At 48.1% G+C, this 26,798-nt stretch overlaps 1 protein-coding gene across 3 annotated transcripts in view; it reads left to right on the top strand.

Annotated features, from left to right (window-relative positions):
- The window catches only part of SLC7A1 (solute carrier family 7 member 1), an 81,566-nt gene that overhangs the window by 24,436 nt on the left and 30,332 nt on the right, over window positions 1-26,798 (top strand). For 2 of the 3 annotated variants that reach the window (XM_030308571.1, XM_030308579.1), the window contains exon 2: window positions 14,499-14,598. The gene's annotated coding sequence lies outside the window, so the exon portion shown is untranslated. Of the gene's footprint in view, window positions 1-14,498; window positions 14,599-16,547; window positions 16,878-26,798 lie in introns of all 3 variants that reach the window. The other variant, XM_030308586.1, reaches the window with a different exon arrangement.

Below are 26,798 nucleotides of genomic sequence, written 5' to 3'. Positions count from 1 at the left end.
CCTGAAGTATTTTAAAATAAAAGCGAGTGGCTAAAGACCCGGTCATTGTTAATTATGTTGTTTATATATATATAATTAATATATTTATATATAAATATTTAAAAGAATTTTTTTTAATGTTTTATTTATTTTTGAGACCGAGAGAAACAGAGCATTAACAGGGGAGGGTCAGAGAGAGAGGGAGACACAGAATCCGAAGCAGGCTCCAGGCTCTGAGCTGTCAGCCCAGAGCCCGACACGGGGCTCAAACTCACAGACTGTGAAATCATGACCTGAGCCGAAGTCGGACGCTCAACCGACTGAGTCACCCAGGGTGCCCCAATATATTTATATTTTTAATAGTTTTAAGGAAGTTTACATATTTCTAAGCAATAGCTCTGGAGTCTTTTAGCATCTGAATTAGAGGATAGATAGAAATAAATCAGACTGTCAACTTATTTGTATGTTTTAACCTATATGTTTGTTTTTGTTTTTTAATTTTTAAAAAATGTTTTTATTTATTTTTGAGACAGAGAGAGACAGAGCATGACCAGGGGAGGGGCAGAGAGAGAGGGGGACACAGAATCTGAAGCAGGCTCCAGGCTCCAAGCTGTCAGCACAGAGCCCGATGCGGGGCTCGAACTCACGGACTGTGAGATCATGACCTGAGCTGAAGTCGGACACTTAACCGACTGAGCCACCCAGGCACCCCTTACCTATATATTTGAATAGTGCTTTGTCAATTACCAAATGCCTTCATATAATAAATGCACAGTTATTCTGAGTACTTAATCTTCACATCGCTTCACGAGTTGGCTCTTAATGAGACCTCTTGTAAATTAAGGAACTCATAATAATAGCAAAGTTACAGCACTTACTATGTGCCAGGTGCTCTTGTGTGCATTGTGCGTTTTAATTCATTTGGGCCTCCTCAAACTCTGAAGTAGCTATTATTACTATTCTCTTCATCTTGCAGAGGGGAGGAAGGAAGCTCAGAGAAGTTACTTGCCTACCAAATTTTGAATCCAGTTTCATCTGAGATTTTCATTTCTATCTTGCCTCTGTCTTCCTTGATTTTTCACAGTAGAGAAGAGGCAGCGATGGGGTGAGGTGTAGGTGAGGTAAGTAGTATCCTTATCCCAGTTTTCAGGTGATAAGACTGAAACAGAGATGACTTGCCCAAGATCACACAGCTAGGGCCAGGCAGGCCTTCTGATTCCTCAGATCAGTGAGCAGATATAAAATCGGACATAGGAAAATTACCTTCCACTCGGTGTGACTTAAAGTCAGTAATGTAGCTTGATAGGAGTTGCCAGGCCTTCCCACCCAGGTGCACAGAGTCCTGGCATTGTCTTCCAAGCCCAGTTTGTGGGCAGAGAATGTTCCGAAGAGGGACCACTGCACACGGCAGCCATTTCATTTTATACCACAGAGACATCGTGAAGGCACCTGCCTACGGATTCACACTCAGGTTGGAGGTACCAGATATTTTCACCTGTTGGCTGGCCCAGGGAATGTGATTGTGTATATGAGGCTGTGAGGGAGCTTCCCTGTTAGGTCAGGAAACTTGCTGACCCTGGTCCTGACCTTGTCTTTCTTGTACCCTGATTTGTGTAATGTGACTGGGCTGGCTGTGGATAGACTGGAGGGTGGCCTTGCTGTGTTTCCTGGTGTGGGCGGGGATGGTAAGGGGGGCAGGGAGGGGATTGCTGGCCAGCCAAGAGGTGGGTTTAGGTCGGGGCCTGGCTGGGTGAAGAAGGTGGGGACGACTCTCACATCAGCCACTTAGAGCTCTGGTAAGTACCACAGACTCCCTTTGAGGCTCAGTTTTCTCATTTATAACATGAGGATTGATTGTTGATCTTCTGTGTGTGTGAAACGCCGAGGACAGTGTCTGTGATATAGCAGCTGCTCAGATTTTATTAAATTAAGTTGAAGACTTTAAAGAAAAAAGCCTTTTTATAATGCAGCGTGTTGTTGTAACTAATCACTAGAATCTCTCTGGGCATTTTCGAGATCACGCAAGGTCTTGGACAGCTCGGGTCCAGCTTGCTTTGGAGGAGGAGGGTGAATCCGCAGGTGGTCCGTGACTCTGTCCAGCTGTGCAGTTCTAGAACAGAGGCATTGTGCTCGGAGTAGGCCTGGATGCCCACATTCCCGAGGTGGCAGAAGCAGCTGCAGTCGCCCGGAGTTCACTGCCCGTAAGGCTGGCGTCATCAGGGCTCCTGCAGGGAGCAGATGGCCATCTCAAGCTGGGTAATTGGCGGCGAGTGTAGTAAAGCCACTGTTTACAAAGGCAAGGCCAGGTTTAGGGGTGGTCCGACGGTTTTAGTGGCCTGGGATTGTGAGGGGGACCTGAGTGGCCCAGCACCCTAGGCTTGGAGGGGCAGGAGAGGGTTTGGTGAGCACAGCTGGCTGTGTGGGGGGGAATGTTCCATCACAGAGCCGCCCGCCTCCTGCTGGCCCCAGAGAGCTCAGGGTGCACCCAGGTGGGCTCCCAGGGTGTGGTGGAGGAGGGTGGAGGGTGGCTCTGGGACAAACAGAAGAGGAAGTGATTCAGGCACTGGAGGACAGAGACCATTTAGGTCAGCTGTGCATCCTTACATTTTAGTTTGCTTTAGACAAGGCTCAGTTCTTAAAATGCAGTTGAAGTGATCGGACAGAGGCCCATTTTGAAAGGGTTTACACTCCTGGCTTCTTTGGTAAGATTCCTTCAGTTACATAGAATCCTGAAGACCCGCATGCAGGTGCTTCTAAGTCATTCAGATGTGGTATTTTGAATAATAATCTTTCTCTTCCTCTTCTTCTTCCTCCTCCTTAAAAAGAGAGGGGTGGGGGAGAGAATGACAGACTTACCAGTGAAAACCACTTTTAATTTGGGATTGATACAAAAGTGGGCCAAGTGCCATAGTTTGGCAAATCATAGATTTGGGTCGCTGTTTTTCGAAGTGCAGCATGTATGTGCCCTGTGTGCAATTTTAGGGAGTGCACAGACATTTTTGTATTAATAGGTATGTTAAATGGTAACATAGATTAGAAAAACTAGAGACCTGATGTGTCCAGAGCTCACTACCTGTACGGCTGTAGCCATCAGGGGCCCTGCAGGAAACAGATGGCACTTTTCATTGGGTAATGGAGCTGAGTTTAATGTTTGAGTTCAGATCATTTTTGGTGGTATTCCATTTGGGAGTAATACAAAGCTTTCTACAAAATAATATTTGATTTATAAAGAGGTGGATTCCTTTAAAATTTTTTTTTAACGTTTATTTATTTTTGAGACAGAGAGAGACAGAGCATGAACGGGGGAGGGGCAGAGAGAGAGGGAGACACAGAATCGGAAGCAGGCTCTAGGCTCCGAGCCGTCAGCACAGAGTCTGGTGTGGGGCTTGAACTCACGGACCGTGAGATCGAGACTTGAGCCGAAGTCGGACACTCAACCGACTGAGCCACCCAGGCGCCCCTGGATTCCTTTAACAAACAATGTTATAAGTAACAATATGCATGCTACAAAGATACAGCAAAAACTCCCAAAGCAGGTGTGAGAATAGACTGGTTTGGATGTTTTAGATGGTCCTGTGACTCTTTCCCAGCACTGGCATTCCTTGATGGTGTCTTATTTGGGGACCATCTTACACAGATGAAAATGTTTTCAAGAAGTGCCTCAAGAACTTTTGTCTAAGTTTATGGGAGGAAAGAGAACAGAGCCATTTTTAAGTGGAGTCCCAACTGATACATGGCAGGTGTGTCTGGTGACCCGCCTGCCTGGCCCCCGCTTCTCCTGGGGAGAACGGTTTCCTGGGTGGGAGCCCCGTGGAGTCATAAATCATTCCCTGCACATTAGGTTTCCCTAACTGTGCTCCTGTGTAGGACTGCAGCGACACAGCCAGCTATTTAGCCCCAGGAGAACAAATTAAGTCTATCAAAGTACAGAAATTCAGAGGCCGAGGCTTGCAAGTGCTTGCTTAATTCCTTCTGGTAATCACTGGGCTGGCGCAGGCAGGCTCTTCTCTCCTGGATGTGGGCCGTCCTCCCGGCCACATGCAAGGCTCATTTGTCTTCATACGCTTCTTCAGCGCTGCCGTAGGGCTGGGGACACATCCGTGGGAGGGTAAGGGCGGGCCGACGCCTGCCTGCAGGGAGTTGTGTACCCAGGGCTTGTAAATGCCCCGGAGAGTAGCATGAACTCACCTGTCAGGTGTGCCTGGGCAGACAAAAGGCCGCCACCAAGCCTCGCGAGCATTCCAAACATTCAGTGCAGAAAGTATCTCGAAATTTGTTTCCCAGACAGTTTTCCTTCCAGCTCCCCAAGTTGGGCATGTCTTCTCCCTGCCTCACTGGTGATTTCTCTGTCCTGGGAGTGCACCTTGATGATCTTTGGAAATTCTTTGCTAGTGCTAAGAGACCTTCTTAATTTTTTACCGCCTGATGATCTTTTACTTCTGATTACCTATTAAAGCCTTCCTATTTTCTTGAGATCCTGCGCACAGAGAGGCATTTCCTGTCTCCTGTATCTTGAGTTAAAAGCTTTAAGTGTGTCATTTAAACCAACAAATGCTGCACTCTTCCTCAGCTTTATTATTCTGTGCCCTGTCACCATGAAGGATCTTTGCTGTGTGTTAAACCTGGAAGTTATGTTTGTAGTGGAACAGAACAAGAAAAGACCCAGAGCTTGCAGGGAGGGTGTATTAAATAGGAGTCACTTTCACCTTGGTGAAACGCTCAAAGCAAAATGACTGTTACATATAATAAGTGGCTTGTGCAAGGAGGTGGAGCTCCTCTCACAACTGCAACCGGAGCTACAATTATTGATTTCCGGGGCGGGGGGAGAATTTTGACTTGAAGCGGAATTAAAGTACACGGAGAACATGCTGCTGTTGCACAGAACTTGTGTGGAAGTCCTGGAATCGGCCCAGGTGCCGTTAATAGAAAACCGCGCTGCGGTCTCTGGCGGATTGGGCTCTTCTTAGCTTTTATTATTTTTTAACGGCTTTATTGAATATACTTTAATACCATAAAGTTAATCCATTTAAAGTATAAATTCCGTGGTTTTGATTATATCCACAGAGTTAAGCAACCATTAGCACAATCACAGAACATTTTATTCACCCCTACACGGAAACCCATATGCAGTAACAGTGACTCCGCATTCCCTCCTCCATCCTTACCCCAGCCCTAGGCAACCAGTAATACACTTTCTGCCTTTATCTGAGACCTTTCATATAAATGGAAGAGCACAGTACGTGGCCTCTTGTGCCTGGTTTCTTTCCCTTAGCATGGTGTTTTCAAGGTTCATCCATGTGGTGGCTGGTGTCAGTGCTTCACTCCTTCTAAGGGCTGAATAATATTCCATTGTATAGATATTCTGTGTTCTGTTTATTCATCATTTGATGGGCATTTTGGTTGTTTAAGCATTTTGGGGCTATTCTCAGGCATGCTGCTGTGAACATTTGTGTACACATTTATCTTGGTTATAGATCTAGGGGTGAGTTGCCAGGTCATATGGTTAAGTATGTTGTTTTTTGAGGAATTGTCTTGGTTTTAAAAAAAATTATGAATATTTTTTTGTCATACGTTTCAGTGGCATTAAGTACATTCACAATGCTGTGCGGCCATCGCCACATTCCTCCTCCTAGGTTTTTAGGAAACAAGCAACACCATTTCTTGGCCCCCCGAAGAGAAGTAACTTTAACTTTGATTTGGCAAAGGGAGAGGGACAGATTAGTAAAAAGCCTAGTCACTGTTACTTCCTTTTGAGAGCTAGAATGGGTGAAGGGTCCTTGGCCCCAAACCGTAGGGTCTGTCTCTGCATGGATGCTACCGCTTTAAAAAATGTTGGTGAAGACCAGCAGCGGGGAGGGGGTGTGTAACTTGAAGAAGCTGCCCAAGAACTGGGAGTAGGGGGCTAGAGAGGTGGGCTGCTGCCTGCATTCTTGGGGTGCCTCCCAGGAACCTCTCCAGGGCACACAGCAGGAGTACAAGAGGCTTATTTTCCTAGTGGATCAACAGATCTACCTGGGCTCTGACAGGTGGCCTCAGGGAATCCTGAACGTAAGCGATCACGAGTTCTATTCACCGAGTCTCAAGAGAGTGTACCAGTGTAGGGCCAAGATATATGCGTGTGTGTGTTTCCGGGGATCCATCATAGAACTAGAAGAGATCTTGGAGAAGGTTTGTGTAGGCCGTGGACAGCAGAGCCCCGACATCCTTCTGCCCGTGCCCTGGCAGGCCTGCCCCCTTGCTCTCTCGGGACCCCCTTGTGCTCGTCCATGACTCCAGCTTGCATGTTGCTCACCCCGTCTGAGGAGTGCCTGCCTTCTTCCCTCAGCCTTGTCACGCCTTCACCTTGTCCGCTGCCTCCCCTGACCACTCCATCCTGGGTCTGTTGCTCCGAAATTCCCCCATGCCTCCTTTCTCTGCTGCCCATTTGGAGAATGCCCTGTAATGTTTATATTGTATTCGTATGTTTCACCTCTTTTTTTTTTTTTTTTAATAATACGTCACTTGCTCACTGGCAAAGACTATTTTATTAAACTCTGAAGGTTCAGTTACTGGCAGACAGAAACATCAAATGACCAAAGTCAGGGTAGGTGCCACAGCCTACCCCCTCAGCTCGTTAACGAGATGATTCTTTTAAAATATTGACAAACCATGTAATTAAGAGCCGATTATTCACACATCAAACAATTGTTCACTTGAACTGGAGAATTTCTTAAAATAGCAGCTCCCCCTGGCTGCATTTATCTATTTGTGTAGCTCATTAACTGTTTGGCAGAGAAATTTCAAAATGCCACGTAGGAACCAGTGCATTTGAAGAACAGTATGAAATGAAGAGAAAGTATTTCTGAAATATGTCACTTACTCAGAGACAGTCTCCCAAGAATGTATTTACTTTCAAAAGTGCATGATACATTTATGTGGATAAATATATTTATTGTTGTTTTTTTTTTTTTACTTTTTTTTTTTTAACGTTTATTTATTTTTGAGACAGAGAGAGACACAGCATGAACGGGGGAGGGGCAGAGAGAGAGGGAGACACAGAATCGGAAGCAGGCTCCAGGCTCTGAGCCATCAGCCCAGAGCCCAACGCAGGGCTCGAACTCGCGGACCGCGAGATCGTGACCCGGCTGAAGTCGGACGCTCAACCGACTGAGCCACCCAGGCGCCCCTTATTGTTGTTTTTAAACAACTGCATGAGCCTCACAGTAGTTTCCTCTTTGGAGAAGTGAGGAAACTAAGATTCAGAATGACTTGCCCCAACTCATTCACCTGGTCAGCATTTGAGCAGAGATTCAAACCAAAGTCTGTCTCCTTGAAAACCTCTGTGTCTTCATTCCTTTGCATGTCACTGTTAAGCGGGGGATCCTCCTCGTGTCTAATTAAAGTTTTGCTGTAATTATGTTATGGCCCATTGCCCTGGGGGACCCATTGTAATCTCATGTAGCGTTTCAGTAGCATTAAACATAATGGAGCATCCAATCCAGGTGGGTTTAGAGTCGGATGCGCCAAGGTTTGAACCAAGGCTCCGCTTTATAACTACTTTACACAGCTGGCTTGCCCTAAGTGAAGGGGGTGTGACAGCTGTGTAGACTTCAAGGCCTGGTTTGAGTGTTAGATGAGGTTGTACACATACATGCAGTGCCTTCCACGGGGGTGTCGGCACATGGTAGACGTTTAACATGAACGTTAGCCATTCTCACTGTTGTCATTGCTTATGAGGGGTATGGCTGGCTTCAGATGCGTGTTTATTACTCCAGACTCAGAGGCAGAATTCAGAGGCTGGTGGGTGACAACTGGGAAGGGGGTGGGGGGGAGTGGCTGCCTGGAGTGTCACTTCTTCATGCCTGCCTTCAGTAGCCTGGCTCTTCCTCCCTCCCCCATTCTCCCCTCTCTTTCCTGCCCTGATCAGTGTTTCCTGTGACAGCCTGGGAGGATTTCTGCATCAGATGTTGGATTGGTCCCTTCCAACTCTTAGAACTCGTGATTTCATTTTTTGAATCTCAGGCATTAAAAAATAGATGTCCATGGCTCCTTGGAGGGCAGAACGTTTCTGGGAGAGGGAGAAACGGCCTTCCTCATAGGCTGGACGCTGCCTCATCTCTGTGCTTTCTTGGAACCACAGAGTGGAGATGTCCTTCCCACTCAGACACTGAAACAGTGTGTTTGGCGTAACAAGAGGACTTTTTAGTAAAGTGGCCGTGGGCTCTTTCTGTTGTCCTGGTCACTGCTGTTCGGAGCTTCTGTGCCTGCCCCGTGACCTGGGGATGAGGCATTCTCCCTGGGGGACGTTGTGAGCGTGGTGGGGCTTAGCTGGTTGGCTCCTTTCCCTCACAGGGGCCCTGCCTGGCCATCCCATCAGCCCTTCAAGGTTTGACCTTCACCTTCCAGGCAGAGTCATCAGAGGGCGAGGGTCTCAAGCCTTCTACAAGATACCAATTCACCCTCAGAAGTGAGAACTCAGATTAATAACGGGAGCATGTCTTAGTCCACACGGCGTTTTTTAATCGCTTACTTTTTCCCGTCGTCTCCTTGCCTCTTAGTTATTCTGAATCCTGGTTTGGGTACCCGGGAGGGTTCTCCAGGGATATGGTGACAAGGTTTTGCTCTCTTGTGAATATGTGCTTGTTTTCAGATATTGTAGCTTTTTTTTTTTGATAGAATTATTAAACCAGTTTACTTAAAAAAGAAAATCTATGGAACACTTTGCGGTCTGCAGTTTCACACATAAGGCAGGCTTTCTCCACCCCAGTGCTCCCGAGCCTCTCTGTTGGAAGGCTGTCCGTGCAGCAGTCCTGGCCTCTGAGCACTAGATGGCAACACCTGCGTCCCTCCGCTGTGGCCACCGGAAATGTCTCCAGGCACTGCCTGATGCCCCTTGGTGGGAGCAGAGTCACCCCTGCTTGAGAACTGCATCCCGTGACCTCTGACTGGCCCCCGCCAGCTTCTCCTGCCACCCCTCCTCTTCCCTTGGCATCACCAGGAGACACGGGCCGATGGGGAAAAGCGCCCTTCACTGGCCCGTTGCAGCACAGAGCAAAGAAGGGGTTTGTGGCCTTTTCCCGGAGTATTTTGCGTCTCAGAGGAAGGTTGAGTCATCAAATTGTGAGCCCAGCGGTCTTTTCCTTGGTGCAGAATGGCTGGAGTAATTTTAGTTATCGAAGGATAGGGGGTAGGATAAATGTCTTGCTGTTACTTCCTTGACCATGTTTCCTTTAGAGTTTGTCATTTTTTCCCCCAGTAAGTTTTGTAGAACCAGAGCGTGCGGTCTTTCGAACAGCATTTATGCTTAAATGCTATTGCCGTCTCAGGGAGTAGACAGAAACTGGTATAGGTCCCAAATACAGGCGGGATTAGGACGGACGTTGGAAATTGGAAGAAGAGGTGAGTTACTCACATTCTGAGATGGACGCTGGAATCTATTCTGCGAGTTTTCCTGGGGAGCTGCTGATTAGCAGCTGTAAAGCCCATCCATGGTCACGGGTAGAAGACACCCCCCTACCGTTGAGGAGCTGGTAAGCCAGTGTGTGTTGTGCTCCCGTGGAGCTGTGGAAGTCAGGAAGTGTGGGTCCAGTGGAAACATAGGAGAACATAGTATTTTGGATGCTGGTACCCTCCAGATCTGCCCCTTGAGGGTATGTTGTTTCAGTTAATAAGGGTCTGATCATTTCTGGGTAGATCTAAAGTGCGGGGTTAAGGCTGGGAGGCCGAAGGAGAGAAGGGATCACTCCCATATTCCTGTGGTTCTCTCAGCGGGTTGCAGGTGCAGCTGGGACAGTCCGGACTGTTCTTGATGCGGTTCCTACAGTGCCCACGCAGCAGGCTCCCCAGGGACCAGGAGGCGAAAGTATGAGAGCCTCTGAGCTCAGTTCTGGATCCTTTGGTGATGCCTGGAAGCCTGCCCTGCTGGTTCTGGGGACACTGCAGGCTCCTTCCTGTACTTGGGGCTTTGGTTCCATCCTCCCCGTCTTTCCTGGAGCAGAAAAGTGGTTTCTGTTTAACTACTCAGCCTCTTAGCCTGTGCTCCCTTTTAACCGACAGAAATCTTATGCTGAAATTTGAAAACTATTCATGCCAAAGAAAACAATTAATTATGATTTGCTTTTTTCAACCACAGATGCTCCCCTTTCAGGATTCTGACAGCCCACACATCCGCTGGGGAACTGCCTTGGGCGTCCCATAGGTTGCTGGGCCTTCCCAGAGGAGCTCCGTTCTTGCCAGCATTCTCGGCGAGAGTCCGTGGACTTAACAGAAATCCCCCGATCGCCTTGAACTGTGCTGTCTGTAGCTTTGTTCCTTACAGTAACCATAACATCTGACCTTCCCGTGTGTAGTTGGGGCTCATCTTACTTCTGGTAATTTCATGCAGTTGCTTTAGGAAACCAGAAGCGTTCTTCCTCCAGTGAATATTTCGTCCATCCTTAGTTTTCAAAGAGGTATTTCCAGTGATAGACTTTAAGAAGTCAGAGATTTTGGTCCAATAAAGGTCACTGCCGCCTCTCTGGTTTCTGAAACTGTATCTGGCACCCAAGACATTTGTGGAATGAATGGAATAAAATCACATTCACAGGCAAAGCAGGTACTTAAGTTGCCAAAGAGCTGGGGGTTGTGTCTCATAAATGGGAAAGCATTTTTAGTGGTTCATCAGTGTACTTAATGAAAAGACCTGATTCCCTTTGATGTGTAAATTACTCAGTGGAAGTATGTTTGTTGGTGTTTCCATGTTATTTTACGTACATATTTCCCGTCAGTGTGCCAGGTGCCCCCCGTTACCCAGAGCCACATGGTGTCATAGCCACACCCTTTCAGTGAAGCTTGTCAGGGGTGGTGTTGAAATGTTGCTTGCTGTGTTTATGACACAAGTGAGATTGAATCCTTAAGGTCTGAAGTGTATGTAGCATTCTCCTTCGTTGGTAAAAAGCGAGTCGCCAGATCTGTAGGAGTAGAATGATCGGTTGGAACATTCTTGGATTAAAGAAAAGCAGTTATAATGAGTTTATTTGCTATGCATTCCAACCCCATTAATCCTGATGAGTTCAGCCTGGATTAACGTATGGCATGCTTTTCTTCCGGACTTCCAGCTTGAGCATTAACTGCTTGTATACCGTGACAGGAGAATGGGAGCAGAGTGGGGATCCCCTTTAGGCTGCTTCATCACGCCCAAAGAAGCAAGAGAGGACCTTGTGCGATGTGAGCATATACCCAGCTTGGTGCTGTGTTCGCTTGATTGGGCAGCCCATAAGGGAGCGGTTCTCAAGCTGTTCGGTCCCAGAACCGCCTTGTGCTCTTACAGACTATTGAGGACTCGAAGGAACTCTTGCTTATGTGGGTGGTATGTATCAACATTTATCATCTTACAAATTTGAGTTGGGATCAGCTTCAAATATTTACGTACTAATCCATCTTAAAATAACAATAAGCCATTTTCTGTTAACGTATCATTTCTATGAAAAATAACTAGTTGCTAAATAATTTAATGGGAGTAGTATCATTTTACATATTTGCAAATCTCTTTAATGCTCAGCTTAATAGAAGGCAGCTTGATTGTTATGTCTAATTATGCATCTGTCGGTTTTGATGTCTGTTTTAGCTGAAATATATAAAGAAAATAGGCCTCAGGTAGATAGATACTTGGAAAAGGATAGTAGCCTTTTTGGATAATTATGAGTGTTCTTTTTTTTTTTTTTAATGTTTATTTATTTTTGAGAGAGAAAGACAGAGTGTGAGCAGGGGAGGGGCAGAGAGAGAGGGAGACACAGAATCTGAAGCGGGCTCCAGGCTCTGAGCTGTCAGCACAGAGCCCGATGCGGGGCTCGAACTTATGAACCTCGATATTATGACCTGAGCCGAAGTCAGACACTTCACCGACTGAGCCACCCAGGCGCCCCTGAGTGTTCTTTTTCGATACTGCACAAAAACTTGAAAGGAGGTAGTTGGTTCTACAGTGGAATCTAAAACCATATTGACAGGCTTTTTTGTACTTGAAAATGTGTCTTGTTTTGTACTTTTTTCAAAAATTACGCTTTGTACTTTGAATCAGTCGTTTGTCCATGTTTCAGTGAAATACTGTCTTACTGAATTATGCAGATCTTCAAACGTTGACAGATTTCATCATGTAATTGTTTTCTAAAAATCGCATTTGTTAACATCACCAGTGTCATCAGAAAACTGTTTTAAGTTTTGGGAATCTTTTGAGTTCTTGGTGACGGATGCAAGTTTTCCAAAATTCTATTTTTTTTTTTTTTGTTTCTTTGTTTGAAAGCTCAAATTTTATCGTTGGCAACAAGCATTGTTAGTTATTTTCCTTCTAGCTTCTGCTCCTTTTATTTCAGAGTTTTATTCCTAAGATACAGATCCGATCATGGCTCTTGGCTGTCTCTCCCTTCCCGGAAGGACAAAGTGTAGTTTTCTTGGCTTGGCCACAAGGACTTGGATGAATTTGCCCCCATCTCCCAGCACTTTGATAGTTTCCAGCCTTGTTTCCAGCCTCTGTGTTTTCTTGGTTTTGTTTTTTCATTGGCTTAAAACAGCACACATTTATTGCCTGACGGTTCTGGATGGAGGTCAGAAGTCCGAAATACATCTCACCAGGCTCAAGTCAAGGTGGTGGCAGGGGTGTGTTCCTTTCTGAGGACTCTTGAGAGACAGTCTAGTTCCTTGTCCCTCCCAGCCTGCCTGCCTTCCTTGGCTCCTGGTCCCCTGACACATTCAAGGCCAGCAGTGGCTGATGGTGTCTTTGTCACATTGCATCCCTCTGACACTGACTCTCCCGCCCCCTCTTCCACCTGGTGGACCCTCGTGACTACATCGGGCTCGCCACAGGAAAATCTTCCCATCTCAAGGTCAACTGATTAGCATCTTTATTCCTCTTGCAACCTTAATTCGTCCTTGCCGTGTAACCTAACATACTCACCAATTCCTGGAATTGGGATTTGGATGTGGGGGGGGGAGGGGGACGGTATTATTCCGGCAGCCACATTCAAGCCTGTCCACTTTCACAGTTCAGTTCCTGCTGTGTATATGTTGGCTAGACTTGTCCTTTAGGGCTTCACTGCAAAGGCCTTTCCTCAAGTCTTCAGGTGGGGCCAACCACTTTCTCTTCAGCCAAGACAGAGACTCGCATATGAGCCACACCACCTCAGTGCCCTTGTCCCCAGTAAGGCATCTGTAGGTCAGTCTCCCCTGCGGGGCCGTGACCCTCTCAGTGCCCTTGTGGTACCTGGCATATGATAGAGAAAGAGCAACACACTGTCAATTTGGGGCATTTGATTCTGGGCCGTGTTTTAGATGCCATCGACTGCATGTTCAGTGTCTTCGGTGTGATAATGGCATTGCAGTTTTGCCGGAGATGTTGTTCTTAGGAATTACCAAAATAGAGGTCAAGTGTCATGGTAGCTATTATAGCTCACTATCAAATGGTTCACGAGAAAAGTTTATATAAAAATAAAACGAACACGGCAAAATGAGAAATGTCGGTAAATGTAGATGAAGGGTATGTAAACGTTCCTTTCGTGTTTCTGTAGGTTTTCACATTTTGCAAATAGCGGAAAAGAACGAAGCTTGAGTACAATGAGCGTACAAAAGGTGTGGGTCGGGATAGAGTAGGATCTCCGTGGTTGGAAATCTGGTTTGCTGCTGTGGAAGTTCCAAAACTCTGTTGATTAGCGTCTTGATGTGCATCTTTGGTGTAATGATAATCCGCTCTGGGTTTCATTAGTGCAGATCACGTCAGGAGACTTTAATTAAACCTCTCCAGCTCCTGGGTGAGCACGCAAGTGTGTGCAAAGTAGAAGTGGTAGGATTGAGGAGACAGAGGACTTTATATCAGCAGAGGTAACTTGCTTTCGGATGGGGGGGCTCCGGCCACTCGATCCCATTCCTTGTGGGACTGCAGGCCACTCCGCTAGGCTCATGGTGACAGCGCGCGTTCTACATTTAGAGCACCCTGGCCCATCCTGAAGTCTCCAGGGCAGGCGTACGTTTGTGCCCATCTGTCAGCTGGTGCAGAGAGTCTTTGGCAAGATGGCCACTCACAGGTGGAGTCTGACTGTTTCCTGAGGGACCCAGATAAGACTTTCTGCCCCTGCCACTTTCAGTTCTCAGTGCGGTTTGTCAGAGGTGGGGGGGGTGGATTCTCTCCCCACATGGCTTTGTGCCTTCCCATCTACCACCCATCTACCTTTGTGCCCTAGGTCTGTGGAGGGAGTCTGTCTGGGTGATGCTTGTTTGAGATTTGGTCCTCATTGGTGGAGGTCACGTGGTAAGATCTCTGGTTCGGAGGACATCTCGTCCAGTTTCCTGTCTTGTCCCCTGCCCAGTGGTGCTTCACCATATGCCTGTTCAGTCCCCGTGAAGGGACCCTTACCTGCCTGGCCTCTGATGCCACCTACCTTTGCTTGGTGTTATAGGTCGGGTGTCTTTTCTGACTCTGAGCTGAACAGAATCATCCCTCGCCTCACAGCCACAGGCATGGAGGTTCTGGGGCCCAGGTGGGTGGTGCCTAACGTCTCTTCTTTGCTTCCCAGGAGCCGGAAGTGCCCATCTCATCCCTCCTGAGACGTCTTTGCTCCAGGACCCAGGCGATCCTCGGGTGACGAGGTGACAAGTCTTCACATCCTGTTCCAGGTACAGTCTGCCCATCTGCACGCTGGCAGGGCGGTCTCTTGGGCACTAGAATGGATTGTCTGTTTAGACCTTCAGTTGGCTGTTGACTTTATAAATTAACTGACAGCTACACCCTGCGTCATCATCTTTTAAAGCTTATCTATCACTGCTCTGCCTCTTCAGAGCCCTTAGCAGTTCAGGCCCATCCCCTCGTCAGAAAACGCGAATGCCCCTTCACTTTTGCGGGCTTATTAAATTTCTGCATTTCCTTGAGACGGAACTCCCAATGCAAGGCTTAGGAACTGGGGGGGGGAAGACCGACCTCCCAGGTGAGATCTACGTCCATCAGGGCAGCTGTGGAGAGAGGATCTGCTGAAGCCTGCTGCTCACTCCCAGTGTGGATGCGGGGCTGCTGCGTGGTGTGTAGCCCTTGGTGGCCCTCGCTCTGGGCAGCGGCCCCTGGCCTGTCTGTGCTGGTGTGCAATGCCGTGACACTGATGGTTTGCACTGCGGTGCTGCCTTTGACTCTTGGAGCCTTGGTGCTTCTCAGGGTCAAGGGCAGGCTCCAGTTTCCTTCCTGCTCTCAAGCCTTTCCTCCTGCTCCTATCTCTTTATTCCTCTGCTTTCCCCCCTTTTACTTAGGGATTCTCCCGTAGCTTATTCTTAGGTTCAGGTGCTGTAGTGATCTATGGCCAGTACTGCCATATGTATGGCTATATGTAGTGACTATAGGCCAGTGCATTTCAGGCCTGGCCTTGGAGCCGCAGAGTCCTGAGGGGGGGCCACGGAGCCAGGCAGGGAGGGCGGGGGCAGGTCAGGGCTAGCCAGCGGGGCTCAGTGGCTCCCGTCTCTCTGTGTAAGAGAGGCTCCACTTTTATTTGATTCTTACATTTGGGTTTGGCAGATGTGGTTTGGGAAAGATGGGTTCTACTATTAAAGTACTTGAAAGCTATTACTCCTGTTAGCTTTTGATTAAAATAACAAGTTCACCGAGTATGGGCACTTCATTGTTATTGTTGCTATTTTATGCATCATCAAAAGGAGGCAGTTTTTTCAGGTGTGTGTGTTTACAAAAGAACCTGCCCTGACTTCTCTCCCTCCCTCTCACATTCTTACTGTCCTTTGCGGCCATTCATATTCTTAATTCCAAAAATAGCTGTATTAAGAATGCACACGTAGGGGCGCCTGGGTGGCTCAGTCAGTTAAGCGTCTGACTTCGGCTCAGGTCATGATCTCATGGTTTGTGAGTTCAAGCCCTGTGTCGGGCTCTGTGCTGACAGCGCAGAGCCTGGAGCCTGCTTTGAGTTCTGGGTCTCCCTCTCTGTCTGCCCCTCCCCCCCCCAAAATGAATAAACATTAAAAAAAAATTTTCTTTTAATGTTGAAAAAAAAGAATGCACACATAATCGGGGTCAGCAGCCCATGCCATCCTTCATCAGAGGAACTTTGTGGGGGATATGGCCAGCAGCCTTTGCCACAGGTAGGCGTCTTTGAGCAGTGACCTTGAAATAAGAAGGAGGGGCCAGACTCCCCAAAGCTCCTACCGCATAGTTCATAGGGAGGCTCACGGCTGGAAGTGCACCGCGTGTTTATGAGGCCCTTGCAACTGTGTAAATGTCAGAAACCAAGGTGCACAGTTACCAGGTGTACTTTCCCAAAAGACCGTAAAACTGGATCCTTGCCGGCAGGGAAGTGCGGCCGGGGAGGGGGGAACATCCTGTGTGGTGCCAGAAGCCATTGTGAACCTTGAGGGTCCTTTTCTTTCCTCCTCTTTTCAGGGCCTGTTTAGTAAGAGTGCTTAGAGTGAATTCATTCTGCATTCTTCCTCCCCTTCCTGCAGTCGTCAGATGTGTCTCTGCTATCTTAACAGACTATTTTAGAAACCCTTCCTGTTACCTAATACCAGGGCTTGGCACGTGGTGCTGAGCGTTCACATCGGAATGAAAAGTCTGTATCAGATCTGTTTCTCAGGATCCGGATGCTGTGTCCGAATGTGTGGGGAAGCCATCGATGGTTCTTCGGTCCTCCGGCACAAGTCCTGAACTGCAGCTAAATCAGGGGAACTCACGACCTACTGGAAACCACCATGAGGTTGCCCCTTCTTGAGAGAAGAGATACAGACCAGGTGCCAGACGGCGGCAGAGGTGGTGCATCCCCTGGAGGCCTTTTGGTCTCTGCCATACGTGTTTGTGCGCTTCAGTTTATCGTAATGTCTTCCTGCCCAGAGGGCGGACAGCTTTGTTCCGTTCCCTGCTGTTTCATCAGCACTTAGAAGCGGGGGAGGCCTATAGTAGGCTTAAGGTAAATATTTGTCGAATGGGTAGATGGTTGCTTTAGTCTTTCTTTCCAGACAGTGCGCACTCTGAGCACAGGGACGGTGCACTGCTTATCTTTGTAGCTCCCGTAATTCCCAGAAGAGTGACACAGGGCAAATACGCAATTTTGTAAAAAATGAAATAATAGTCATTTAGTGCATACCATGCTTCCAGAGGAGGCAATTGCTTTCAAATCGTTCATCCTTAACCAAGAAAAAATAGTTTCAGGTCCAGGAAAGGTTAACTCCACCATTGAAACAGAGGAGGAGAAATGTTGGGCTCTGGTTTTAAGTCCTTGAAGGTGTAAGGGAGAACGAATGCAAACCCACTCACTGTCTCATGACGGGGCCACGGAGGAGTACCGTGTCACCGCACAACAATCACCACAAACGTAGAGGCCCAAAACAACACACATCTATTGTTCCATTGCTCCTGTGGTCAGAAGTCAGGGCCCGGCCTGGCTCACGAGGCTGCAGTCAACGTGTTGACTAGGGTTTGGTTCTCATCTGGAAGCATGGCTGGGGTAGAATCTGCTTCTACGCTCCCTCAGGTTGTTGGGCAGATCCGTGTCCTCATGATTGTACGACCCGGGGCCCTGGCCTCTCTCTGGCCAACCTGGAGGCCACGTTCATTGCCATATGGGTTTTCCTGGTGTGGCCGCCGGGTTCGTTAAGCTGACGAGGAGGACGCTAGCAAGATGGAGCTCATGTAACGTAAGCTCCGTGGAGTGACGGCCAGCACCGTCCCCATGTTCTGTTGACTGGAAGCAAGTCCCAGTTCTACACACACTCCAGGAGATACCGGGAGTGGATCACGGGGCCACCTCAGAGGCTGCGTACCACTGATTGCCTTTCCTTGCTCCTTGAGGAGTGGTTCCCGTCTGCTATCCATTTTTGTGGGAAACTGTTTTGCTCCTTTCTTTTTTCCACGGTGATCCATGATTTTAAATCTGTTAAAGGATCACGACCCTAAAGGGTCCATTTATTCTTCTAACCAATTTGGGTATTCTCCTGCCCTCACTGTCCCTGCTGGGTGGTGGATGCCCAGAGTGCGTGGTTCTACATCAGGAATGTTGGGTTCAGTTGCTGCTGTCTGTGACCCGCTTCGGAACCCAGCTGCGGTTTTCTGGCGTTGTTTGTAAAGGAGAATGTGGTCCTGGATAATTGGATGCTGTCGTATTGACAGGCGCCGGGGTTGAATTCGGGTAGCGTTCTGTAGGACAGTGCGGTTATGGTATTGCACTGGGGTCTTACATTACAACACAGCAGGTGGCACTGCCTGTGAAGGACGATGCACCTGTGGTCTGACATGCTAAAAGAGCCCCTGCACACCTAATGCTGCCGTCCAGCTCTCTTGCCCAGTGGGAGTCACTACATTGGTCCGACTTTGCGGGCTGCTTTGTCCACCTCTGACTTTGGCCTGACCCTCTGCCAGGCCTCCCCTGGCTTTGACCGTTCGGTCCAGCGTTCTGGTACGCACACACCCTTGCGGCACTGGCCATTTGCTTCTGGTGCCTCAGAGTCATTTCAGACCACGAGAAGCACATTCTCTGCTGTGCTGTCTCTGCTGAGACTGTTCTGTCACCACGCACTAGGGCGTTTCCTCCAAGCATATGACATAAAAAAAAATACCTCGTGGTCGAAAAGCGCGGCAGGTACTTGTTTGGACCCAAGACACGTGAGGTGGCAAATGACACGAGAAGGCTATGGTGTTTCTTTCAACTTTTACATGCTTTTCTTTGGGGATGAATGCCTGAAATTTTGGCTGCCTGTGAGATATGGGTATAGGAAGCCATTTCCTGCTTAGGGATTATTTGTGCATGACATACACCACATAGATAATTCCCATGGTAACTTTGGGTGTGAGGAGCGTGTGGATTTCAGGGCTCTTTGAGGAAAAAACAGGGAGCAAACGGCAGGTAAATATCAAAGATTATAGCATTTGTTTGGTCAAAAGTGCTTTATTAGTTGAATTAAAATATCATGCTCAGAAGACAAATATAATTGAATTTGTCCCCCAAAGAAAGAAGGCTGAGCCACGAACAGTGAGCTGTCCTGGTGCTGTTTCCTGCTCTGGTCTGTCCTTCACAATAAGACCAGATCAAGCCTCCCAAGAAAATATTTTTTTTGATGTCCTTCTTTTGCTTAAAATTTTTAGGTCTGAGTATAAATCCCTCAGCTGGCCGTGCAAGACTCCTGTAAATGGACCGTCCTGCCCTGCCCTCCCGCTCTGCTCCCCACAGCCAGCCTCACCTGTGTGGTCCCGGCGGTTCTGCAGGCCTGTGCCTTACCTCCCCTGTGGGGCCACAGCCCGCCCAGTGGTGACAGATGAACCACAACACTGTGCTTGTGTCCCTCATAGCGTGTAGCACAAACACAGGCGTGCCTACAAGTGTCTCTCTTTCTCTACAAGTGTCTCTGTTTCAGCAGCTGCCAGCTTCTGAATAACCTACGAATCACTCCTTTTTTCTTGGAACTGTTCTTCGGAACTCGTGTTGCCTTTTCTGATTTCAGTCTAATTCCCCGTGTATGATACAGACGCAAGTCTGTATAGGAACGAGACTGGTAAGAGGTAAGACCAGGCCTGCCTATTACAGATTCTTTGCTCTAGGCTGTTTTTATGTAAAACATAGCTGAATACTGACGATTTTATATGCTTCAACCTAATCCTACATAAAAGACTATTTAACTAATACGTGGCCATGGCTAACAGTGCTGAGGGGCTATCCTGGCCCTGATACAGGTTGTTGAAGAATTTCCTCTTTGTTTTCTGGGTCAGCCCTGGATGAATTCCTTTCTTTTCACATTCACTTCTGAAATTTTCCAAATGTGCACAAATGTAGAGAGAAAGCATAATGAAACCCCATGTACTCAATTGTCCACATCTCCAGATAGACTCCTGACATGGTTCAACTTGTCTTTGGACCTTATGCCTTCCTTTTTTTCCACTTATTTGTTTGTTGGTTTTATTAGAATATTTCCTTCTCCTTAACTCAGAAGCCAGTACCACACTTCTAGAGAAAATTGTCAAAATGCAGAATCTAAAAAAATGCCCTAAGTCCCCTGTTGAGAAACACCTATTTCAGTTTTCTTTCTAGACCATTCTTTATAAAAACTCATATTCAGTATGTTATTATTTCTCAGGGATGCTATACATGGGTTTTTGTGGGGTTTTTTTTGACACTTTCTCTCCACTTTTATCAGGATGTAATATCTCCAGCATAAGCTTAATCCATCTTCTTTGGCTGGTTGTTTCCTTTCATACTTTTCTAAGCCTTGCTGTCTGTGTGCTTTCCGGAATGCTGCCTGAAGCCCTGGTTGGGCCCTGCAACCCAAATTACTCACTTTTCCTTAGATAAAGCTCCTTATTGACTCGAAGCTGGTGGGTCTTGGCCAATGGGTGGAGTCCGTTGATTCACTCCACCATGTGAATAACTGACTTAATTTTTGCAGAGGCATTATCATTCAGGAAGAGGGTGTCCCTTAACTCTTGTGAATCTTTTATTTGTAGGACCAGGTGACACATGAAGAATCGTCGACAGCAGGGGGGAATAGGCCTGGTCAAAGTGGAATCCGTTTGGCAGCTGGCATAGAGTAGGGCTTCTGGAATCTGGTGACCTAGGCCAAATCCTGGCTCCACCGCGTGCAGGTTAGGTGACTGTGGGCAACAGGACCTGCCGCCTGAACCCCACTCTTACTCTCATGAGAGCAGTAACAGTTGCTATTGATGGTCTCTGATGCGGATTAAATGAACTCGTGCGTATGTGTCTTTTGAGGAGCTGGTGTAGAATGTTGGTTGCTTCCAGCGGACCCCAGCCCCCTGTGCGGCTGCTCTCCAGCTCAGCTCAGGGAGCTGGACCTGGTTTTTCACAGCTTCTTTGTCTATTTTGGAACCAGTGCGTTTTCTAGAAATTCCAGGTTATTTTCACACAATTGCTTGTGACCATGGGAAGATGGGGGAGGGCGGAAATTACAGGAGCTTGGGGTCTGAATCAGTGAACTGCCTGGCTTTGTCGGGTGAATGCATTAGTAAATGGAAAACTATCGGTCTGTGTGAACGTGCGGTGAAAGATGAGTTTTGCGTAGAATCCTCTGCCTTGTGGTGGTTCCAGATGCCAGTTTTCCTTGTGCTTTTGGAAACAGAGGATGAGGATGCTTCTGGAAAGAGTGATGGAAAACTCTTGTCTTTCAGGATACCTTAGAGGCCTAGAGAATTAAAGAGGCAATGTTGTGGTAGTAAGTCTGAATTCTAATCTGAGGGGAACTTTCTTTAAGATATTTCTTTTCCACTCGAGAGCCAAATGTACAACAGTTTTTAAGGCCCAAATGAAGTGCTTTACAGCTCATATAAAGCCGATTTTATGAAATCTACTCCTTAGGACCAGGCTCCTGTTTAGTTCTGGTTAATCAACACTGTACTAGACAGGCAATGGCAGGTCTCCCCCTGGACCTGCCCACAGAGTTTGTAGGTCACCTGGCTTCAGATTACAGATCCAGAACACTTTCGTTACATACTACAGAAGTAAGTGTGATTAAAGGCATGTGGCAAAGAAGCTCTGACCTCCCGAGAGAACACATGTTTTTGTTGTAACGCAGTTCTGTACACAGGGTCAGGGCATCTCTCCTGATACAGCACAACCTTCCTGAGTGATGGAAACACCGTCCAGAGACCCAAACACTGTCTGATCACATCCTGCTGGCTTAAGAAGGAGCATTTCTAGATCGTATCTGGGTTTTGTGAAAATGTCCCTAACAATTCTCCCATTGGCTTCTTGTTTTTTATGTCCTTCTTCAAGTTGAGTGGACAATGTTGAAAAGATTTCAGCCTAGTGAAGAAGACAACAGCATCTGTGGCACAGCCTCCGCTCAAGAGGGACCACGACAGCTGTCGTGACGGGAGCCCTTCACTGATAGGGTTGTCTGCTTCTGCTTTCGGAGGCAGAGACAGCTGACAAACCGAGATGTTGAAGAAAGATTAGAAATATGAGGAATTAGCGCCTACCAGCGTGGCAAAAACAGGAGCTCTTGACATTTGAAGAAGAACGAATTTGGCCTCCCAGTGTGTTCCCTAATGCATCATCTCATTTGACCCTCATTAGCACCCTGCGACGGTAGGACAGCAGTACTGCCTCATCTTTAGATGTGGAAACAGAGACCCCAAGTCCTGACTTAAAGATATGAATTTGGACCTCAGAAAACCCTAGGCAGAGGGTGTCACGGGTACTCAAGCTGTCCCCCAGTGGAGTGGGAAAGCTGTCCTCAGCTGGGGCGAGAAGGGAAGTGGGAGATAGAATACACCGCATAGCAGAAAGTATCTGTGAAGAAAACGGGAACTGTTTCAAATCTTAGTAGACAAGACTGTGCTGCTTAGGGTGGATTTTAACCCAACTGGCAGCTTTTTACATTTATATTCATTTAGAGAAACAGAAAGGTGCTCTTTAGCAAGTGAAACCATGAACTCTTCAGCCAACAAAATCTCCTTTGATTGAGAGACCCTCATAAGCTATTGATAGTTATGGTGGTGATTACCTACGATGAAGTTTCCTGTCAGTTTCTTACCATTGAAGTCAGCCGATGCTTCCCGCGTGTCCCCTGTGGGTGCTCTGCACGTCATGACGCCTCCTGGGTGCTGGGGGACGGAGGCGGGTTAGGATGCGGCCCTTCAGGTGGGACACATCGGGGGCTCTCCTGTCCGCCAGTCAGCTGGGCCGTCTGTCCCCACTTGTCTACAGCCTCGCCACGCCCTCCACGCCCCTCCCCTACACCCGGAGAGCCCGCTTCAGAGGACAGTGCGGGGCTTTGGGGCAGAAAGACTTGGGTTTGAGCCCCGGCTCCATCTTTCGCTGACTACATGCCCTTGGGCCAGTTACCTGGGGGAATGTGACAGAAGTGACTTGATCTGTGGTAGGCCAGGCGGCGTGGTTTATTTAAAAAACCTCCCCACGTGATCCTCTGTGCAGCCAGGGTTGAGAATTCCTGAATCTGGTAGTGCTGGGTTCCCTTTTTTCTGGAATGCAGAGTATTGCTGGCCAGATAAAGTGGTGTGAAGGTGAAATACGTGAATTTATGGAAGGGACCTTTCGTTTGGCCAGTGCCCCAAACGGTAGTCGTTATTACTACTGTTATTTTCTGCTTTAAAAAGTAACACATCTCATTACAGATAGTATGGCAAATACAGAAAAGAAGAAAACAACCCATAATCTGAAAGGTAATCTCAGTAATTTGGTACTTTACACATACACCTCTCCCCCGCAACGTACTCACTGGGATAATACACATCATAATATACTTGTTTGCTTGATGTTTTCCCAGGACATTAAAGCTATCGAAAACACTTCTCTGCCTGCACACCATCTCGGCGACAGATCTGTACCTGAAAGATCTTGTTTCAGTTCTTTGATTAACAGCATCGTCCACTCTCAGCCCCAGGGGTTACTGCTTGGTCCTCTGCGAGGTGCGAGCTTGTGGGGTGGTGACACCGCTTATGGCCACCGTGGAGCCAGGTTCCCCGCTCCTTAGTGCTTCGTGGCGGGCTGCGAGGCTGGTGCTGTGCTCACGCTCAGTCTCTCCGTCCTCGTTTGCCTTGTTCTTTGCCGTTTCTGCACTGGAAGCTCCTCGAGTAGTGTGCTGTTCCCTGGCTGCCTCCCGCCCTGTGCCTGGAAGCTGTCCTGCCCGGATCGGCGTGCACCTGAGCGGGGTCCCCGTGGCCTCCTCCTCCTGGGCCTGTCCCCCTGTTGCCCGGAAGTCGGCACTGAGGCAGAACCTCTGCCTTCCTGCCCCCCCCCCCCCCCACCGCCACCCGTCTGTCCAGCAGCCCCGCTCCGCAGACTTAGAGCTTATGGCCATGTGTCGGGTTGTGTACGTTGCTGTTGACGGGGCCTCTGTCAGCTTTCTGCATTTAGCCCTGTTGCATCAGTAGAAGGAGGTAGGCCATGGGCAGCAGGGCTGCTGGGGCTTTTTCTGAGATGGCCAAGGCGTTACAGTCACCAAGGTCTGGAGGACTGTTGGGCACCGTGAGGTTCGGCGATCACCTTGGATCTTGTGCCCGCCCGTGCCAGTGAGAAGCCACATTAGCTGTGGGTTGTGATAGAAAAGCATAAAGCATCTTTCTGACTGAGCTTCTGATGGAAGCAAGCGCACTCGTAGGTGGACCTGTGGACTTTATGCCTCTGTCCTTGCTTGATGAGACCACACCTCTTTTCCCGTGAAAGCACAGGTGTCCCACACTCTTTGAAGGTTTGCATTGTGCATGTGCTTCACCGTTACGAGGACGTACCTGGTTTTTGTTAACCGTAAGCAATCGGAAGATTTTTGCTCATACAAAAGAAGCGAAAAGCCAGGACAGCATTCAGCATTTGTTTTGCAGCAAGCTGTTACAGAGGCTGCTCAGATCCAGAGTGCCCAGAGCCACGCTCTTTCCCCAGGAATTGTCCCCTGCATCAAGCCTCACCAGAGCTCTGAACTGTGTCTGTGGGCATCTCTGCTTTATCTCGACCTACTTTGTGCATCCGTTAGCAAGATGTGTCCTAGCTAGGGTGTCAGAAAAGCCTAACAGAGGTGATTCTTTTGGGTCTGGGAATGCTCAAAAATTTTTCCGTAAAGATTAATGGTTATTGTTTCTTTGCTTTAACCCATTTCACTTACGAAAGATTCCATAGGAACGGATAGCAGGGGAAACCTGAAGTGGCCTTTGAGGTACATTTCTACCTCCTCTGGAGTCCCGTCACCCTGTGGGCCCAGCTCCCGGAGCCGTCGTGTGTGCTCATTTCTTCCCGCCCCCACACTCTGTTTCCTGGGGTAGGACTGTGGCTTTCTGCATTTCCATAAACCCTGACTGTGTCGAGCACAGGGCATCAAAACAGTGTGAGATCAGTGACCTTTGGCAGAATTCAGTTAGATCCCCAGCATGTCCCTTGTTTGCCTGGGGGCTTTGGAAGAGTCCAGGTTCTGACGTCCTCTCTCACCGCAGGCTGATGGACTCCCACTTCCCCCAGGAGGATGCGTGGTTGTGAGTCAGCCCCTAGGGCAAATCCTGACCGTCGCCTGCTTGCTGCATCGCTCTTGACCCACCACCCGGCCCCATACTTCCGGTTCGGTTCTGCCATTTGCACCTCCTTTCATGGCTTCATGCGTGCTTCTTCACATCTCCATCCTTAGTGGTCTGCTGGTCCTGTTTACACTCTGATTTTGTTTTGTTTTGTTTTGTTTTAATTTAACTTCTTGTTTCTGTGTCTCCTAACATCTGGGGGATGTGGATCCGACATTGAGAGCAAGAGTACTTCCTCCAAAGCAGGTTGTTTTCCTCCCTGGGAGTCTCGTCTTCTCCCACCACAGCCCGCGTCCTAGAACGCTCTTTTCTTGGACCTCTTCTGCTGCCTGGTTGCAGGTCATGGTTGTGAGCAGTCCGTTCCCTTCCATGTTGGACTTGCAGGCCCTCTGTGGCCCTCCAGGTGCCTTGGGGCAGCCACACCCCCCCGCCGCGTGATGGGCCAGCTGCTCACGCTTTAGGGAAGCTGAAGCCACTTAATGGGCTCTGTGTGCCCACCCGTTAGTGGTGCCCCACAAGGCCAGCACCTGGCAAGGACCTGCTGCCTCTAGCCTGCTATGGAGGCAGACCCCAGTGTGTGTAGGTGGTGTGGGAGTGGTAGATTTCACATGAATTTCACTCTGGATGGCTCCCCCTGGGGGGGGGGGCAGATCATCTGGGGCCCGGGCCATTCTGAAGACCACTGAAAAAGGGCAGTGAAAGCATTAACCTAGTAGAGATTTCAGTGCTAAGATTTTCTTCAAAGGACGGCGTATACGAACTTAGTATAAAGGCCTATATCTTATCCCTTCCCTCCCTGCCTCCAGCCTTAATTAAGTTTGAGACTGAAAAAAAGGCATACATTCCCATCTGCCCACCTTTATCGGACCTCTTCAAAACAGTGTTTATGTCCACAATCCTGACCCACTGGATCATTTTACTCCTATTGCTACACAGTGATTACTAGAATACAACTTGGAGTGAGAATTTCCATGGGAAAGAGACACATTTTCTTTGCTTTTATTAGGGGATATACCACCTGAGGTAAGTGCTCTTTAGTAACAAGTGAGCAGGGGGTAAGACAGATCTGAGACTCTCGCTGTTGCAAGATTTCTGTCAAAACCTCAAATAAAAGTGTAGGTGTTGACCATTGTGCAGATTCCTCCCCGCAAGAAAGGATAGCCTAATTTTCAGGTAATGCTTTCCAAGCACTGTGGCAACTTTCTGTCTAAGCCCCCACAGCAGGAAGGCCATGACAACCCACCATTGCAGGGAGTTGAATGGCTAGATTCGTTTTGTACAGATAAGTATTATTTAATCTCACTGTTGGTTGGATGGCGAGCTTTCGGGTCTCAGCACGAACGTAAGTGGTGGCATAATGTGTACAAAATCCTGACAGATGATGCCACTTGGAGAATGTAATATTATGCTACTTCTAAGGAGATAGGAAGGATATTTCTTAAAAATAAACCCGGGACATGGTGGGTATCTCATTTTCAGCTACCCTGGAAAGTAGAAACTAACTGGAGACCCTTCCTTCCCTGGGCTATCAACTCTGGGCCCCCCAGCAGCATTTGACTGCATTTTTATTCCAGTGTCTTCCCTGAGCTTACTACCCTTTCCCCAGATAACCAAGCAGTAAGTACTTCCAGTGATAACCAAGGTCCTGATAGAACATTGCGTGTCAACTGTCCTTCAGTAATAAAGACTGAAAAAGAAGAAAAGCAAAGCAAAGTAACCAAGGTAAAAATAGTGGGAGGTTGGTGTCCTGTCAGGGTCCACGCTATGCTCCCCATGCAGTGGTTCACAGACCACTTTCCCCAGGACTGCTGGGGGCGAGGAACAGCTGAGGACTGTCCCCAGAGAAAAGAGCCACTGTGTG

Source organism: Lynx canadensis, chromosome A1, assembly GCF_007474595.2.
Source record: "Lynx canadensis isolate LIC74 chromosome A1, mLynCan4.pri.v2, whole genome shotgun sequence".
Taxonomy (NCBI): domain Eukaryota; kingdom Metazoa; phylum Chordata; class Mammalia; order Carnivora; family Felidae; genus Lynx; species Lynx canadensis.
This window is presented reverse-complemented; position numbering and strand designations above follow the sequence as displayed.